At 48.0% G+C, this 18,566-nt stretch overlaps 1 protein-coding gene across 1 annotated transcript in view; it reads right to left on the reverse strand.

Moving 5' to 3' along the window:
- Nucleotides 1-18,566, reverse strand: part of SDCCAG8 (SHH signaling and ciliogenesis regulator SDCCAG8) — a 1,376,087-nt gene that overhangs the window by 580,728 nt on the left and 776,793 nt on the right. The gene's annotated exons all lie outside the window — the stretch shown is intronic.

Here is an 18,566-nt window from a genome sequence, read left to right on the forward strand (position 1 = left end):
GCTTTGCGCTGCCAGCATGGGACAGAGTGTGCTGCTAGGGTTTTTAGTCCTGGGCTTGGTTTATGAGGGATTCTGCGCCAGTTCCTGGGGGGAGCCTTCAATAGGAGGCTGGTTCCAGCTGGGCCTGGCAAGGAGTGGCCAGGCGGCCCCAGGTGTTCTTCAATAACCCATGGAGTCTGGCAGGGAGCCGAGCTCTGCCCCCCGTGCAGACGGTGTCTGTGCGCTGTGAGGAGGCTAGTATGGTGGTCGCTGTGCAGCGGGACCTGTTCGGTACGGGCAAGCTGGTCCAGGCAGCCGACCTTAAGCTGGGGACAGTTCTCTGCAGGTACACGTCCCTCGGCGCGGATAACACCGTCACCTTCCAGGTCGCGCTCCAGGCCTGCGGAAACTCTTTACAGGTCAGTCGCCATGGCACCGCGCCGACCCTTGCCCGGTTTTTGAATCGTTTGTTCTGGTTCGGATCCACTCTTTCTTCAAACTTATTTCCTATATTTTCGTTTGTATTTTGGCAATTGTAGTTCAATTTCTATTAACTGGACTACAATTCCCAGAATGCCTAAGCAAAGCTTGGTTTGAATTAGCTGCTTGTCTGTGGATCTGCGAAACTTAACACCCATGTACTACATTACGTGTTAGTTGACCACACCATGTCGTACTGATGCACTTAAAATATACCCCGAAAGGGATGTTTAAATGCTGTAGTTCTCAGCCTGTGGAATAGATTTCGTGGTTAGTATATGTACCTGCTGCGAATTCCTGTTAGCTACTAAGTACAGACGTAAATATATTCTCTTTGAACTGGAAGAAATAAAACTAGTTAACATCGGCTGCATAGTGGTGTGAACGGCTAAGTCCGCACTACTATGCAGCCTGGGGGTTTTCCCTCATTAGAAGAGGGCCATTGACTTGCTGGCTACGCCGCTGGTCTGTTCCGTCTATCCTGCACACTGGACCTGTCTTGGAGCCACCGGTACATTTACTTACACTTTAAGGCCAGAGTGACGAATGTGTCCATAACTGTTCCAAGTCTAGCTCCCCTCCATAAAAGCATCCATCTTTACAGATCGAGACTGATCCCATCTCTGTATATATCATGTAAGGTGGACCTGATTTAACATTTATCTACATTTCTAACTTTATTGACATGCTTCATCAAAAACAAGTCTCAGTATATCATGTGACTTTTTGGGATGGGGTAGGAAGGCCCTGTAATAACCAGTTACCTCTTGCGGAGTCCCATCTGAGGAGTCATTTCTTCAGAATAGCAGGCGCCATATGCTGCCCAAACTCTACTCTCAAAAGAAGTCCTGAAAGGCTCCCCCCCTCCCCCTCATTCCTTGAACCGTCCTAGAGCCCTCTCAGTGGTCGTGTTTGTGTTTTACATATTTAATTCTTAACCCTGTCAACTCCTCTTGACTAATTACCCCACACAATTTATGGTGGATTATCTTTGTGCAGGGTAGCTGGTGGCTAATGTGCAGTAGTGCTAGTGAATATTTATTGAAACTGCTGTAGGGTTTGCCATCCTCTTGCTCGTAAAATGGCTAGCCAATCTTCCTTTACTTGAGAGATTTGAGCCTAAAACAATCTAAACCAGGAGATCTTTGGGTGCGTTTTTTTGTGTAGGGGGAGGATCTCTCCGAATGGAGGGTGGGATTAATGGAAGTTTAAACTGAACATGTTTCTCTATCATGGAATAGGTTCAGTGTAGAGAAATTGTCTTCAGTGCTGTCATCTGAAAGGGTACACCCCAGCCACCCCCCCCCCCCCTACTTAGCAACCTGCGACCCTCTGTAGCGAACATGTTCTCTGGAGCATGCACCACTTGCCCATGTTGTCTTTGGATACTTTCGGGAACTGGGGGGTAAAGGTTGTGTAATTTTTTTTTAGGTCAAATATAAACCTCGAACTAGTTAATGTCCCTGTTTTTCTAACGCTGGGCTCCTAGTTAAGGTTATCCTCTGGCTGGTGATTCAGGGCTTCAGTGCATCTCGGATCTGTAAATAGGTCACAAAGGGAGCTCATATTAGTGTGTCCCAAAGGTAGACTGCACCGTAGCAACAAACGTATCTCCAGTTTGCTTGTTAATGGATGGGAAGAAAGGTCACTTCCTCAAGAAAGAGGCAACACATTGATGCTGGCAGCTCAGAACTGACCCTAAACTAAGAAGCCAAGAAAAGCCGAGCTGTACATAACAAGCAGTTGCCCAGACAGGATGCAATAGACAGACCACAGTCCCCCACTAAGAGAAGACGTCGAAACATACCTATTGAATAGGCCCACAGCCAGCTACTCGCTGTAAGAGTTCTAGTGCAGATGCCAAGCCACAGCCAGCTACTCGCTGTAAGAGTTCTAGTGCAGATGCCTAGCCAAACAATCTACGAGCCCAAAAGCGGACCAATAACACCAGCTGCCGCCAGACCTGGAGATGGGGAAACCTGATAAATTATCTACAAAGATACAGAACTGGCTGCCTAAAGCAGATGCAAAGCACACATCCTAAAAGACTCTTGGATAAACTGCTCCAAAAAAGGTCTTTGCCTCTGAAGGCTTTCCCAACGTAGGAGTGGATGGGGGCCTTTCCTTCCTGGAAATTAACAAAGCTATGGTGGGTTGTTTGAATTCATCCCTGCTACTGATTTCGAGGGGCTGCATCCCAGCCATTTTTAGGTTTCGACCTGGCCGTAGCACTGCAAGTGCTACGCCCAGGCGAAAACCTTTGTTTACAGTATGGGGGACTTGAATCCGCCCCTTCTTCTATTGGCTAGCTCCATAAATGGAGGCTAGCCATTGGAAGAGATTGGCTGTCAATAACGCTTTCCCTGTGAAAACGCGATTCGGGGGCGTTTCTGGGTCTTTTTTAAGTACCGCCCTCTCCTCTTCCCATTGGCTGGAATTTTACCTTCCAGCCAATGGGAAGGGGAGAGCACGAAAAACACGCCCCCGAATCCCTACAGGGCGCGCTGTGCTTTCCGAGCAGCGTCTACCGAGGACAGGAGGTAAGCCTCTGCCCCCCTGTTTGTGGGGGAGTGCCTGTATGAATCAATGTATTTGTTTATGGGGGAGTGCCTGTATGAATGAATGTATTTGTTTATGTGGGGGCATGTCTGAGGGGGGAGTGTGCATGGCCCCCTGTTTCTCAGCACGCTAGTAGGCTTCTAAGCGCTTTGGGCAGAAGACTCTGCCTGATCAGACAGTGTCACTTGTCAGAGGCTTCAGCAGTAAAATACCACAGGCCGAGAGGTATGTTTGTGAAAGGCCCATTTTGTGTCTTTAACAGAAATGCAGCGAAATGTAGGGTTTGGGGCCACAAACGCTGCAAACTCCGGGGTGGGGTTGTATGTCTGCAGCTTGTGTCATATCTTAGACATTCTCACTCATCCTAGACACACATGCGGCCTGTGTCTACCTCGTGCTGCGCCGTGCCTGCCCCCCCGCCCGTTTGCTTCCTCCTGCTCTAAATCTCGCCTTGTCATCCACGCTTGTGAAACCGGGAAGAGAGGTAAACACATGACATCATCCGAGCCTGGATCTGCACCAGATATGCTGACATCACCACTTCCTGCAGGGCTGGGTCTGCCTATCATGCTAGCTTCCGCTGAGGCAGCACGTGTGGCAAGCTGTGTGGTGCTGTGCGTGGGCGGAGAGGGGGGTGCCACATGGGTGGCTTTTGTTGTTGTAAACATTGACGCACAGCGATGTGTTATTTTTATAGCGTCTACATGGCCAAAGGCAGGACGCAGCAGTAAACGAGCAGTTAAAGGCCTGGGTGGGTCCCGGAAGTGGACTGTTACTACTCCGTGATGAAATGTTGTTGATTTTAAGAATGGCTGTTCTTCAGACTAGTTCATCAGGAGCCATAGAAAGTTAAATTTCCTGAGTGACTGAACATGTTGATGAGTCGATGTGGCATGCTATAGGGGTGTAAAAAAAAAAAAGTGTAATTTTTAGTGAAGTATCGAAGAAACGCTTTCAAACTACTCTTTCGTAACAACCTGTGGTTTACAGGTATCTTGAGTCACGTTTTAACTCATGCACGCACTTCACTTACAAAGGTTTATGAGATGCCAGCAGCAGACTGGTTCTGCAAGAAAATGTGAATCCAATTCATATTTAAAGGCCGGAAAGGTAGCCTGTGTGGTGAGTGCGCCGGTTGCAGGATTCTGATGCAACCAGCAGCTCATTGGTTCCAATCCCGCAAGGGTAGAATTTGCCTTTCCTGCCACTTCCCCGGGAAATAGCGTAAGCTGTTACACAAACCTCTGCGTAGCAGCACGACTGCAGCACAGTGCTGTATGAACACATCACATTCTAATCTAGACTGACACGTGAGATATTTCAATAGTTCTAGCAGCATGTAAGAGTCCATGAATGGGAACAGAATTAGAAACTTGGTCTATTTATACAATTTTATCTATAGCAGACATACAAAACCTGTGCATTGTGAGAATTTAATCCCAAAAATAATTCAATATAATTTTAATGACTGGCGTTGTTTATTCTGTTAATATTCTTCTCATCCTACCCTACGAAAAGAGCAATAACGTGGAACACCCGGAGAGTGTGTATGGTTTTAGGTCTTGCTTATCAAACGTAGTGTCTGCAAAAGACCTATTGTCAGCTTACCAGTAGAGTAGTAAGGCTGCCACGTGCCCTAGTGCAAGCAAGGAAAATGGCCCTTGACTGTTCTTGGGGTAACGCATCAAGCAAGTATCAGGGTTTAGTGGGCCCAATCCCACTGCACTTGGTGCGCTAATGGTAGTTACGCTCATGCAGCATATAGTATAATTAGAGCCCGCCCATTGCTTACCTTTGGTTGGCTTTATTATCACTAATTTTCGGCTTTCTTATTCGTTACCTTGTGTGACATTTCCTTCCTCTTCTTGTGTTTGTCCCTCCCCTGGAGCACAGACGCATTACTTGTGTCCTTCCACTGCTCACTTTTAAATTGCTACTTTTTTCATTTTTGGTTAAGCACGCCATTAGAGTGCATGTGTTTTCTAGCTGCCTCCCTTTTGTACTTCTCTCCACCCACTGCGCTCTGTGTTGAACTCTCTTGCCTGCGTGCTTCTTCCAGCCACTCTGTGATGTGATCACCCTTGTCTGCTTTCCACCCCTGTGTAACTTTCGCGCCTGTTTTCGTCCCTACCCAGCTCCACATCTTTCTTTCTCCCCCATTTGCTTTTCTGCGCAAGTCACTACGCGTTGCTCTCACTCGGTGTTGTTCGCTTTCCCTTGCACCCTCTGCGTTGCATCTCACAGCTGTGTTTGCCAATGATCGGCACCGTTGCTTGCTTCCTAACACCGACAATTATTCAGAACAGTAAACCACAAGGCGACGCTGTCTCTCTATTTTTTAGCAAACCAATGCTATGTACTATAAAAACATAAATAGAAATAGCACTTTGGGGCCTTTCCTAAAGCTCGGGCGACCTGGAATTGTGCAAAATGTCAGCTTCTGTAAGTAATGCTGCCACAGTAATACAGATACTGGCATTTGGAGGAGCTGTGGTTAATGCCAGCTGCAGTGGGGGACCTCTGGCCCTAGGACTTTTATTTGTACAAATGAAACTGGGGTCTCTGCAATATTTGTGATGCAAATTAAAGGCTTCAAAGTATGATGTTCACAATAACCAACACCCTCACATAAGAACATGCTTAAAACGATCCCTACAAATGAAAAGTGATTGTAAGATAACTGATCGATAAAATGCTTTTCGGGCATAATTCCAGCCAGAGGAACACAGTGTGTGGGTGAAAGAGTGGTAATTGCACTGCTTTTAGCAAAATTGAAACATCACCGTTTTTCCATTTTATGCAAACTGCAAGGACTTCCCGTCCATGCTGGCCCTGGAGGGTGCGTCCCAAGGGGGGGGGGGGGAGGGGGGGGGGGCTGTGTGTGTCTGTGGCTCTGTGTATGTGTGTGTGTGTGGCTCTGTGTGTCTGGCTCTGCGTGTGGCTCTGCAGGTATGGATGTGTGTGGGACTCTGTGGGTCTGTGTGTTTGTGTGTGGCATTTGCGAGAGATTAAGCTATTGGTATTGTAAATGACAGTGCCATTTATTTATCTGTTTTGAAAACCAACACATAAATAAAAATGTTGTCATTTACAATGACAATAGCTCTAACTTTTTCAAAGGCGAAACCGTTGCATTGTAAATGCTTGTTGCTATCATGAAACCCAGTGTGGCCATTGCGCCTGTGCCACGTTAAGATCAGTTGGTTCCCATATATTAAGGAGACATCTCCTCGCCTCTGGCAACACAGCAACCCCCAGAACCTCATGCATAGTGGTATGGATCTTACCCTAATACTCGATAATATATCGACACTCCCAAAGGATGTGGAGGAATGTACCCACAAGACCACACCTCCGTCTACATAATCCTACATCCGACAAACCCATCCGGACAAGGCGGGGGCCTGTGATATAAACTCTGTGTAGTATTTTCAACTGAACAAGCCGCAATCGTGCTGGGATCGCGACCACCTTCTGAGAGGACACAGCGAATTGCCAATCTTCATCATCCAATTCTATGCCATCTCGCGTCCATTTATCCCTCAACTCCCTAAGTAGATCAGCCCTATGATTAATTATTTTTTTATAGATCAGGGAGATGGTTTTGTCGGGAAGATGACCATCCAATACTCTATGCTCGAGAGGTGAGGCCTCAGGTAGGTTCTCGTCCTCAGGCATAGCTGCTTGCAATGCATGGCGGATTTGCGCATAGCGAAAATACTCCGTAACCGTCAGATCAAATTCAACCTGCATTTCTACAAATGACTTGATCTTCCCCTTGCCCCAGATGTCCTTAATGGTCGAGATCCCTAACAGATCCCACTTATCAAATCCTTTCGTATTCCAAAGCTTACCCAAATGTTCGGAATCAAACAGTGGGGTAGCTAGCGTCAACCTGTTCCTCCATCCCAAAGAACTCGTGGCATCGTGCCCGATCCGCACTGCGTGTTTAGTTGGCCCTGTCAAGTTCAGCTTTGTTGACTTAGAATACAGTGCCCCAGGGAGGAGCCACCTATCCATGTTATAGCCAGGATCAGCCACTGATCCATACATTCCTTGATTGATGGCAGCCAATTGGGAGGCCCAGTAATAACGTTTAATGTTAAAGAGGGCAACGCCTCCATCATACCATGGAAGCGTCAGTTTGGTCAAAGCAATACGGGGTCTGCCCTCCCACAACAACCTACGCTGCAACCCTTCCACCTCACGGAAATAACTGGCCGGCACTACATCCAAGGTATTCTGGAGGGCGTGAAGGAACCGAGGCAGAGTCATCATTTTAAAGAGAGACGCTCGCCCCAACACCGAGAGGGGAAGTTTCCTCCAGTTAGCAGTGTCGCTCCTGAGCCTCTGCAACGGGGGAAGGAGATTCTTAGCATACCGGATCGCCGGGTCGAGAGAAATGAAAATCCCTAGATATTTGAACCCGCCTGTGTTAACCTGAATAGGACAATTTCGTGGAGGGACCGGGGCCTCCCCCTCAAGAACAAACAAGAGAGATTTCCCCCAGTTGATGGAAAGCCCGGAGTTCCTCCGAAGGAGGCCAAAACATCGCAAACAACAATAAAGGACTTCCTGGGGGAGGTCAGATAAAGTAAAATATCATCCGCATACAAGGAGATCCGGTCCTCCCAGTCCGGAGACCACCGATGCCTCGAATGGATGGCTCCCAGCGAATTCAGGCTGCCAGGGGTTCCAGGACAAGCGAGAAAAGAAGGGGAGAGAGGGGACAACCCTGCCGAGTGCCCCAACCGAGAAGAAAGGATGCCGAGACACGATTATTGACCACTATCTGAGCAAGCGCCTCAGTGTACAACAAACGCACCCAACGAATAAAGTCGGGACCAAATCCAAATTTAGCCAGGACCGCCCATAAATAGGGCCATTCTACAGTGTCAAACGCCATTGTTGCATCAAATGAAGCGATTATGGCCGGTTCCTGCAGGGTGTGAGCCCTGGCTATAACGCCATGCAACCAACATAGATTCAGGGGCGTATTTCTGTGGGAAATAAAGCCCGATTGATCCGGATGTATCAGTCCGCTGATTACTTTCACCAGCCTATTAGAGAGAAGCTTGGCAAGTATTTTGGGCTCCGCGTTCAATAAGGAAATAGACCTATAAGAGGCACAGTTTGTCTTTGACGTACCCTCCTTATGAATTACCACCACCGACGCAACTCTCTGATCATAAGGCAGTATCCCCTTCTCTCGAGCCTCAACAAACATGCCTTTAAGGTAAGGAGCCATCTTATCCGGCCTAAGCTTGTACATTTCAATTGGGAGCCCATTGGGTCCTAGTGCCTTACCCGAGTTCAAGGAACGAATAGCTTGAGCTATTTCGTCGGTTGTCAGGGCACTGTCCATAAAATCACGGTCTTCATTAGACAAACACGGGAGCTGTACGTCCCGAAATAGCAAATGGGAATCCTCTTCCGGCCAATCCGAGACTGAGGTACACACAGTTTGAAAATATGTCGCAAAGCTGTCGACAATCTTCTGGGGATCAGTAAGCAACTCTCCCTCGGCTGTAACAAGTTCTGGGACAACACGCTCCACCCTGTCCTTTCTATCCAACCATGCGATAAGTTTCCCTGCTTTATCCCCGAGGTCGTAAAGCCTCCCCTGCTGCTCCCTGCCGAGAGCCCTGGCGTTGTCAGTGACCAGAGATCTATAATCATGCTGCTTAAGGTTCAGAATATGCAGTTTAGCCCGAGTTACATCCCGCTCCAGTTCTCCTTCCAAGCGCCCAATCTCAGCCTCCGCTTCAACAAACTCTTTATTCATTTCCTTTTTCGTTCCAGCTATCAATGATAGAGCTTGACCCATAATGACCGTTTTAAAGGCTTCCCAGAGAAACACAGAGGAGGACACTGATCTTTCATTCTCCAGAAAATAATAATCTAGAGCCTTAATAAGGTCCTTATGAAGTTTGGGGTTACGCATATACCAGGGGTTAATAGGAGACACCCTACCCGCCGATCCCAAAGTGACACAAAACCGGAACCAGAGCGGCGAATGATCAGAAATACCACTAGCCAAGTCAACAGATTCAGCACTGCAAAGAGGCATGGGCCGCAGGCATCAAACAATAATCTATGTGGGAGAGACTGCCATGAGCACCTGAGTGAAAAGTGTATTGCTTCGGGTCTGGGTGGAGCAGTCTCCAGCCGTCCACTAAACCCATTGCATCGAGAAAATTGGGCAACCATCTTTGGGGCGCCCCGTATCTCGCTGAGGGTGCCTATCCATGACTCCAGAAATCACTGCGTTAAAGTCTCCCGCAAAGATCAAAAGCCCCATCTGCAGTTCCAACAGGATCTTTCCCAAATCAACAAACGTAGTGGCTTGCATACCCGGGGGGACATAAGCCGACAAGAAGTTAAGAACTTGCCCCTCTAAACGACCCGTCACCCCAACATATCTGCCCCTGTCGTCCTCTAACGTAGAGTCAATCACCAATGGAAGCGCCTTTCGAATCAGGATACCCACCCCCCCGGAACCAGATATGAATCCCGCACTGGCCACCAACTTATACCCCATTCTATGCATCGCCTTACACGAATTACCCACTAAATGCATTTCTTGGAGCAAAACTAATACAGCACATGACGTTTAAGATACTGAAGGACCACACAGCGTTTGATTTTGTCCCTCAACCCATTGACATTCCAACTCAAAACCTTGAATTCCCTAATCCCCATCATCATACATGAAAAGAAAGCGAGAATCCTCTGTCTGTAGCATGCCAATAAAACATAATGTAATGATGCCGCCGTCAACAACAAAAAAAAGCAACTCAACAACTTTCCCCACCCCCCTCCCCCCACCCCTGCTAGCGGCCTTTGCCAACCCCCAACTCGCAGTGTGCCTGTCGCCCCATACTCTAACTAACCGACTATCTAAAAGTAGATCTAGGGAGGAAATCGGCATCCCGCATCCCCGCATCCCTGCACCGCTCTGAGGATATTTCTACCCTATTACAAAACTCCTTCTAGAGAAGTGTATCCGTAACAGCGTCTAACACATGGACCCCCCGCTCAACAACACCACAACAGTAGGGTCAACAATATTACTCATCGTTCCTGTTCTTGCAAGCCTTCCCCTTCTTCGCCGCTTCCTCCCAGGGGCACCTTCTGGGAGGACAGACTCTCCACCTAGTCCGAGGCAATTTCAGGATTGTCAAAGAACCAAACCTTTCCTGCAGCCTTAACTCGCAACTTAGCCGGGAACATCATGGTGTATTTAAGTCCCTTGTCTCTGAGCCGCTTAACTCCCAGGAAACCCTACCGCTGTCACTGAACCATCTGGGTGAAGTCTGGAAAAAAGTTGAGGGTGGAATTTTGAAAGTTCAGAGGGCCCCCTGATCTGGATTCTTACAGGATAGCGTCTCTGTCTCTAAAATTAAGCATCCTCGCAATCATCGGCCGAGGCGGGGCTCCCGGGCGCGGTCGTCCCCCCGGAACTCGGTGTGCCCGCTCTATCGTAAAAAAGTTCCCTAATACTTTCAGTTTCAGATGGTTAAGTATTATATCTTCCGCAAAAAGGTCAGGGGTCATACCCTCGCCCTTCTCCGGAATTCCAATTATACGCACATTATTTCTCCCGACTCTTCCTTCATAGTCATCCAGCTTGCGATTTGCCAATTCACTCGAGGTTTTAAGGTTCCGAACCTCTTGCTGCAGCTGCGCCACGTCGTCCGTCAGACTCGCCGTCTTTATATCCAGTGATTTCACCTTCTCACTTGTTTTGGTGAGATTAGCTCGAATTAAATTGACCTCTATAGACACCGTGTCCAACTAATGATCCAACGACTCCATCTTCTGTCCGAGGGAGGTCTTGACCCCAGAGATGGCTGACATCACATCTTGTGATGTAGGCTCTGACGAAGGACTCAAGGCCTCTCCACCCCCATCTTGCAGTCTTCCGGACCCAGAAGGTGAGCCCCTAGGTAACAAGTATTTGTCCAATTTGTTGGTCTGGACATAGCGGGAACCCTTAGTAGATCTAGTCTGTTTGTCCCCTTCAGGTTTGGTAGCCATCATGGGTCTGCGCTTGGAACAAGCCTCACCTGCCTGCGACAACAATAGCAGTCACCAGTGAACGCAGGCCAGTACCCTTGCACTCTCACCAAGACCGCCAATGACCACGGAGTGCCTCCCAGGGATCTAAAGCATCATCCGGGTCCGCTGTCCGCCCATACTTCAACCTTCTGTCATGGCAAGCGGCACGTCCACCAGTATTACTAACAGGTCACCAACCCCTAAGCACCACCTCCGGCCCCTCAGCAATCTACCTCCCCGTGGGCTTCAACAGTGATCATGTCCGGACCATCCCCGCCATACCATTGATGCCAACAAGTTTCAGGTTCACAGGCCAGTGGGGACTCCCCTCTCAGGGCCCATTCCTATTTGCCCATCAGCTGCTCAAAATCCGGGAGCACCCGGGCCCCAAACACAGACACTGGGCACCATCCGTCTCTTACTGCCCAGAGTGATCCAACAAATGCCCCTTTTCGCGGCACCGCAACCAGGTGCAGTGTGCAGCGGTGTATCAGACGCGGGACCCCCTCCGCTATCAGGGTTGTAGGTGCTTTCGGGGGGGGGGGGGGGGGCGCCTGCAGGAAAGCGTCACTCCGGGCCGAGATCGGGGCCGGACCAGCGACTTCCGGTCACCGGCCCCGCTGTTGTTCACTTTGGCCCGGGCAGGAAAGCTACTCGAGGACCCGGCTCCCTCCTCACACAGGCCGCAAAATTGCAGATGCTGTCACTCGGGCCCCCTGCAGCGGAATTGCACACGGAACTCAGCGCTTGGCACAGCTTACTCCCAGCCGCCTGTTTCCGTCATTGGGGAGCAGGATAGGGATCAGGATATGCACATAGGCGGCGGGGGTCCCGGGAGCCTGAAGCCTACGCGGCCATATCGAACTCACGCGAAGCTCCTCCCTGGTGACTGTTTTTATTGTCTCCCAAAACACTATCTCTCAAGAAAGTGTCGGATTTGGTTATTCGAGCAACTAAAAATTTATTATAGCCCTGCTGTAACAGTTTGTAAACTGATAAGACAATATAGCTGGCTAATGCTGAAATAGTCCTACAAGCTGTGGCTTCCCTAATTCAAACTTTGCTGCACACCCATTCATTTCTGACACAAGAGTGCGACAGCAAGTGCTGAAAAAACATTAGTGTCCTGGCATTGATATTACATTTTGGAGCTGCCAGCTGTCCCTCAGCTAGATCACAAGTATTTGAGTTTCAAATAACTGTGACATTTTGGAGAATTTGAAAACAGAGTGCATAACTCACATCGATTAATGTTATTAGCTTCTGAGTAACCCGCAGCTGAGGATGTTGTTGCCTTTTCATCAGAAGTCTGCAGGAATACCGGTGTACTCCCTGTGACCCCTTGGACCTCTGAGCTCTGTGCCTGCCTGCCGCCAACCAATCACAAAGTCGGCTGGTGCATGCTCCAGGCGTGAAGGCAGCATGGTTGCAGGAAGCCCGGAGCACTGGCTCGCGTGCTTCACACCTGTTGTGAAAACTTTTCTTATCTGCTTGTTAAATAAACAAGCAGATACGAAAAAGTCTTCACAACAGCCGCGAAGAAGGTGGGCCGGACCAAAAAGCCAAAGGGAGGCAACGAAAAACCCTCCTTTCCAATGGGAAGCCAGCGTTTACCATAAAAACTGACGCTACCCATTGGAAATAAGGGGCGGGGCTTCAATCCCTTTTCTAAAAGTCCTCATTAACAATAAATCTTGCCGAACGAGCTGAGCAAGTGGGCAGCAACGCTAGGCGAGACCTAAAAAGGTGGGGCCTGCTCCACCTGCGAGACCCTACTGCAAATGTTACATGAATTGGGGCTTGTGAGGTCAATCAGGGGACCTGGTGGTGCCACAACCATTGCAGTGGAGAATTGCTGAGGTGGGAGGGGCCCTTCTGTCACCTCCATCATTGAGAAACTGTGTCGTATAGAGTTTGCTTTCCCCTGGGGGGTGCTGTTTTCGCAGCAGTCTTGCCCCGAGGAGCAGACCCAGTCACTTGCAGATGGGCTGCTTGACTGCCCTTCCTGGGTGCTCAGCAGTGCTTTAAATGGGAAAAAATAAGTGCAGGTACTCATTTAAATAAGTTAGAGGTGCGTCAAATGGGCGGGGCTATGGGCGGGGCTAAGGGCAAGATATGATGATACATAATGACTTCTGTACCAGTTGCAGCACATATCAAAACGCATGAGAAATGCGTTTATGTAAACCAATCAGGTTAACACATTACACAAAATGAAAGCCAAACAGGATGATATGTTAACATTTCCTTGTTTTGTCATATTTGCCGTTTCTTAATGCCATATGTTATTTATTGTTGTTTGGCACCATACTATATATTCTCAAGCAGGCACACACACTGAGAGCAAAATAGGCTGAGATGAACACAAAAGCATTCCACCCATTCCCTTTAGAATATCTCCTGAGAGTATCCTGATTCTGATTACACAGCCACCTGGGCGGTCTTTCGTTCCACTACTAATCCTCCTTACTCGACAGGTAAGAAGAATGTCGGGGGCTTTTGTTTTTGATAGCCCCTGAAGTTTCCCACCCATATTTAGACACTCGTTCTTCAGATCCCCATGAGACCCGATCTGTCCATCTCTCAATGGTGGAACTCCTGCCATCACCACATGTGGGCAGGCTGCTGGTGGTGAATGAATTATCGGAAGGTTTTTTGTTTCTTTTTTGTGGTGCCTCCCTCCCCGTTTTCTTGGACTCCTACGGTGGCTGAGATTATCTGTGATGAGATTAGATTCATACTTGGCAGAACTTTAGTTTTCCGACCATTAATTTTCATTGGCAAATTGTAATATGGACCGAAGTTTTTACTGGTGGTACTGTTCCCCTGCCCCTTCTGTCCATCCTGCATTGATGTCCAATCAGCCATGGGCCCCTGGGACGTGGCTGCTGAATTTGTAGGCATCAAATGTTTGGAGCTATTTTGATAAATGTATTGATCTTCTTCAGTTTGGCAGTTATAGGGGACAGCAATTAGTGATGAAAAAAACGGCTTTAACGAAGGTATTGTATTGTAATTGCATTTATATAGCGTTTACTACCCCTGACGAGGCGTCGTAGCGCTTTTTCGACGAGTAGCACGCTACTCCGTGACCCATGGAGGATTAGTGTTGAATTAGTATAGTGAAAGATGCAAGTACATTTTAAGTGGTGGATAGGTTAGTCAGTTATTTGGATTTGGAATGATAGCAGAAGGATAGAGGAAGAAAAAAGGTTTGTATTTATATAGCGCTTGTTACCCCTGATGGGGTGTTGAAACACGCTACTCCGGAAGCCCATAAAGGATTAGTGGTGAATTAACATGGTGAAATATGAAGTAATTTCAGTGGTGGATATTAGTCAGTTATTTGGAGTGAGAAGGACATCGGAGGGATAAAAGGGGAAGAAAGATTTGCATTCATATAGCACTTGTTACCCCTGATGGGTGTTGAAGCACTTTTCTGGCGAGTAGCACGCCACTCCGGAACCCCTAAATGATTAGTGTTGAAAATTAGTATAGTAAAATATGAAGTAATTTGAGTAGTGGATAGGTTATTCAATTATTTGGGTAGAGAAGGGTAGGTGGCGGGATAGAAGAGGGAGAGAGGTTTGTATTTATATAGCGCTCGCTACCCCTGATGGTGTTTTGAAGCGCAAGTAGCACGCTACTTTAGAACCCATAAGTATTAGTGTTGAATTAGTATGGTGAAACATGAAAGTAATTTTAGTGGGGTATATGTTAGTTATGTTTGTGAAGAGTTCCCTCAATAACGAGTAAGTAGTCCAAGGGATTTGTAAGGATTGTAGTTTATTGGAAGAAGAAGAAGTCATATCTTAGTGAGCCTGGGCCAACCGCTACAACTGGAGTTCTCGGAACACTCTTCACTCCGAGTGTTCCGAGTTCCAGACGAGAGCGTAGGACACGAGGACACACGAGGACACCACAGTTTGCTTTATGTTAATCAGAAAAAATGCAATATACAGGTTATCCCATAACAAGAGCTGATAGGCAAGAACATATGCCAGACATTCAACCTGCAGGAAAGCATGTCAGTGTAGAAGGGCATTCTACAGCACCAGCTTCCGCTACCCACTGGAGGTGACAGATACGTAGCTTTATGCAAACTTCACTTGTTCCGCAGACTGCAACACTAAAATCTATGATGAGGAGCATCTAAGCTCTCTAATTACCAATTCACAATGTTTGGGCGGGGGGGGGGTGCAAGGTGAGTTTTTTGCTTTGTAATTTAATGTATTGGAAATTATAACACAGAAGTAGGCATGTGTGAAAGCACTGCAAGTTTGGTCAACACTTTTGCCAAAGCATGGGAGCACAAAAAGGTACATGCCAATTCGGACTGAAATACCATAGGGACCTGCTAGACTTAAGGCTTGCCTGAAACAGCAGGTTTTTATTTTACTGTACTGAGTAAGGTGCTAAAGCTTCTGGTATCTGCCGGGAAAGGGTCACCTCTACTACTTATCACACGCTGAGCAGTGTACTTCCAGGGATAGGTACAAATAAACTCCATAGCTAGCAGGTCGCTATTTTATTACAGATTTATATTAAAGTTTGTAGGAATGAACTAATATAAACTTGCCTAAATCAGATTTGCCAGGTTATTAGTCTGACCAAGAATAAAATGAATCAGAAAGCCACATTTAGAAAATAAACGAAATGAAACTGGCAGCAGCTTTAAATCACGGCTGTACCTTTAATCTGAAACATCTTTTTCGGGGTGAAAGGATATAAAACTGATCAAGCATTTGCCATTGAGTATCCATTGTACCGCAGATATTACTGGTAAGGTGGGTGCTTGATCTGTGTGCTTCGATACAGAAAATTTCTCATGCGAGGTGTGTGCTCAGCTCTGCTTAGGAACAGTTTATGACTTTTAAAAGAGATGAAGATAGAGAATTGTCGGCAAACGGCTTATGATGAGGAGAGACACAGTGGAGGGTAATTGTTACTTCGGCATTCCTGAGCAGATGGGCCAAGTCATTCTAATGACATCTCTTCCTTTAGCCACTGCTTATTCATTTACCAAGTCAACTTTTCATCCAACACTTTTCTGCCCCTTCACTCAAAATACACCCCAGCAGATTGCAACTCCCTTCTCTTATTGTGTTTAGATGCAGTCTTGAGTGGCGTATGGTGTATTTAACACCTTTGCTGCGGCGTCTATTCCGCCGCATCGCTAACGGTCGCGGGGGGGCGCGTGGCTCACCTGCGCGGGTGACAGACCGTTCCGTCACGTCTCGCGGGTGAGCTGTGCTTGTGACGGAACAGTTCCATCACGACCCCGCCCGCTTAATGAAACGCGGAGCGCAGGCGCGAAATCAGCGCCGCTCAGGCGCGGCGAGCGGGCCGTGATGGAACCGTTCCGTCATGAGCACAGCCCACCCGAGGGGCGTGACGGAACGGTTACGTCAATAGCGTCGAACCGGTTAAGTATCCAGTTTGACATGGTCCCTCCATCCTCTCCTACACCCCACCTATTATGGCTCCTATTTGTTGTTTCCCATTGCAGTGCACTAATGCTACCCTAGGCAGCCATATGTGCTATATATGCAACCTACACAGAAAGAGGCATTGCCTTTGTCACCCTCCCATACAGTGCCCTTGCCCATCGCCCCCATTCTGTAACCCATTAAGCGGTTTGAAATTACATGGGGTCAGCAAAAATACTAAGCAAGCAACAAACCTAACGTTTTAAAATAAAGCTATGAGCAAATTTATATTACAAAGCAATGCAAAATCACGAGTAAAACCGTAACATAGCAAAGCAAAAATAGAAGATAGAAAAATATCTGAGATAGAAATATCCTTAGTACGACCACTGCATTTCCCTAAATGGGACAAGTTTACAGACTAGAAACCCCAGCCCATTTCACACACTTGATAAAGGAAGGGCGCCCTCCCCCACCCGCCTTAACACTTTAAGTATACTAGCCATTCTGCTATTACAGCATGAAGCAAGGCGAGCCCTCTCAGACCCCTGCAGTCAGGGGCCATTCAAGTGAGAGCTGCTGTAATCGCCAGCAGTGATTGTGCAAAAGGCCACTGAAGGGCTCAGTCAGAAGCAGAGCGGCGTCTGCCCTGAGCTGGAGGAGATAAGTAACCTGAGCCTGCTCTGCTCTCAATCAGGGTACCGGTACTCTCCCTGACCTAAAAGAAAGTACCGGTACTGAGGGCCAGATATTTCGGAAGTGCCAGTACTCAGTACCGGTGAGTACCGGCCCATTTAAAGCACTGGTGCTCAGGATCTCACTGACCATTACGGATGTTGTGTGGCAGGACGGGCTGACAAAGGGATTGCAGACAGTGGTGTCTGTGTCCCTCTCCTTGGTTTATCACAGTGATGACACTAATAAAAGGAGGAGTGCTTATGAGAGGTGCGGCGACATGTCGTTACTTATTAAGGGACTCTCTGAGAGTAACCCCCACCCAGCCTAATACTATGGACCATGGCAGTGCTCCTCACATTCCTAGTCTGCTTTTTACCCCTGGCCTCAGGGTGGCTTGGGCCTCTCTTGGTTCACCTGTGAGGCTTCCGCTAGGACTGAGATACTGTAACCTACCATGGGGATAGCCTACAAAGCCAATATGGGGAAGACAAAGACTAAACAAACAGGCACACAGTCTAATGCAGGAGATCCTTCTCCGCCCATTCTTGGGGAAGAGCGAGGGTCAGGACCCCCCCCGAATTCTCCATCCATCTGCACCTGGATAAGGTTCTAGCCGTGATTGAAGGTACTAAACGTACACTTCAACAAGATATCAGTGCAGTGTTGGTGGGGGTAGGGCTGTTGCGAGCGGAACATTGCAAGCTGGCAGATCGAATGGGCGAGGTCAAACCTTCACTCAGAGAGTTGCAACCAGAACTGAAGACAATGGCCCACAGGATGGAGGATCTCTCAGACACGGTGCACACTCTGAAATGGAACGCTGAAGATTCAGAAGGATGAAATCACTGCAATAATATACAGTGGTGGGGCTTCCTGAAAGGGTAGACTGGTCCAGCATGGTGTTGTACTTGGAGCACTGGCTGCGGTCCGAGATACCTCAAAAATCATATGACACCTTTCTTTGCTCTGGAGAGAGCACATAGAGTGCCGGCACCTCTGCTGGTACCTGGCTGCCTCCCTCCTGCCCAACGGTGGCTAGACTGCTTCACTATAAGGACAGGGATATTATACTACAACGAGCACGGACAGAGGCCCTTTCTCTGTAGATAATGGAAAAGTGTCACTATTCCCAGATTTAATGGCCCTAGTCCAGACACAGAGTGCTTCATTCCTGGAAGTCAAACATGCCCTCTGACATGCTGGGCTACAATATTCCCTGATGTTCTCTGCCAGGCTATGGATTCTTCTGGGTAGTACAACCCACTTCTTTGATTACCCTAAAGCTGCCTGGACCTGGCTGGAAGCTAAGGCAGGGTTGGCCCGCCCCAAAACTGGACCTAAAATGAACACAACTAGGCCACAATCTAGAAAACATCCTAG

Source organism: Lissotriton vulgaris, chromosome 6 (assembly GCF_964263255.1).
Source record: "Lissotriton vulgaris chromosome 6, aLisVul1.2, whole genome shotgun sequence".
NCBI classification, from domain to species: Eukaryota; Metazoa; Chordata; class Amphibia; order Caudata; family Salamandridae; genus Lissotriton; species Lissotriton vulgaris.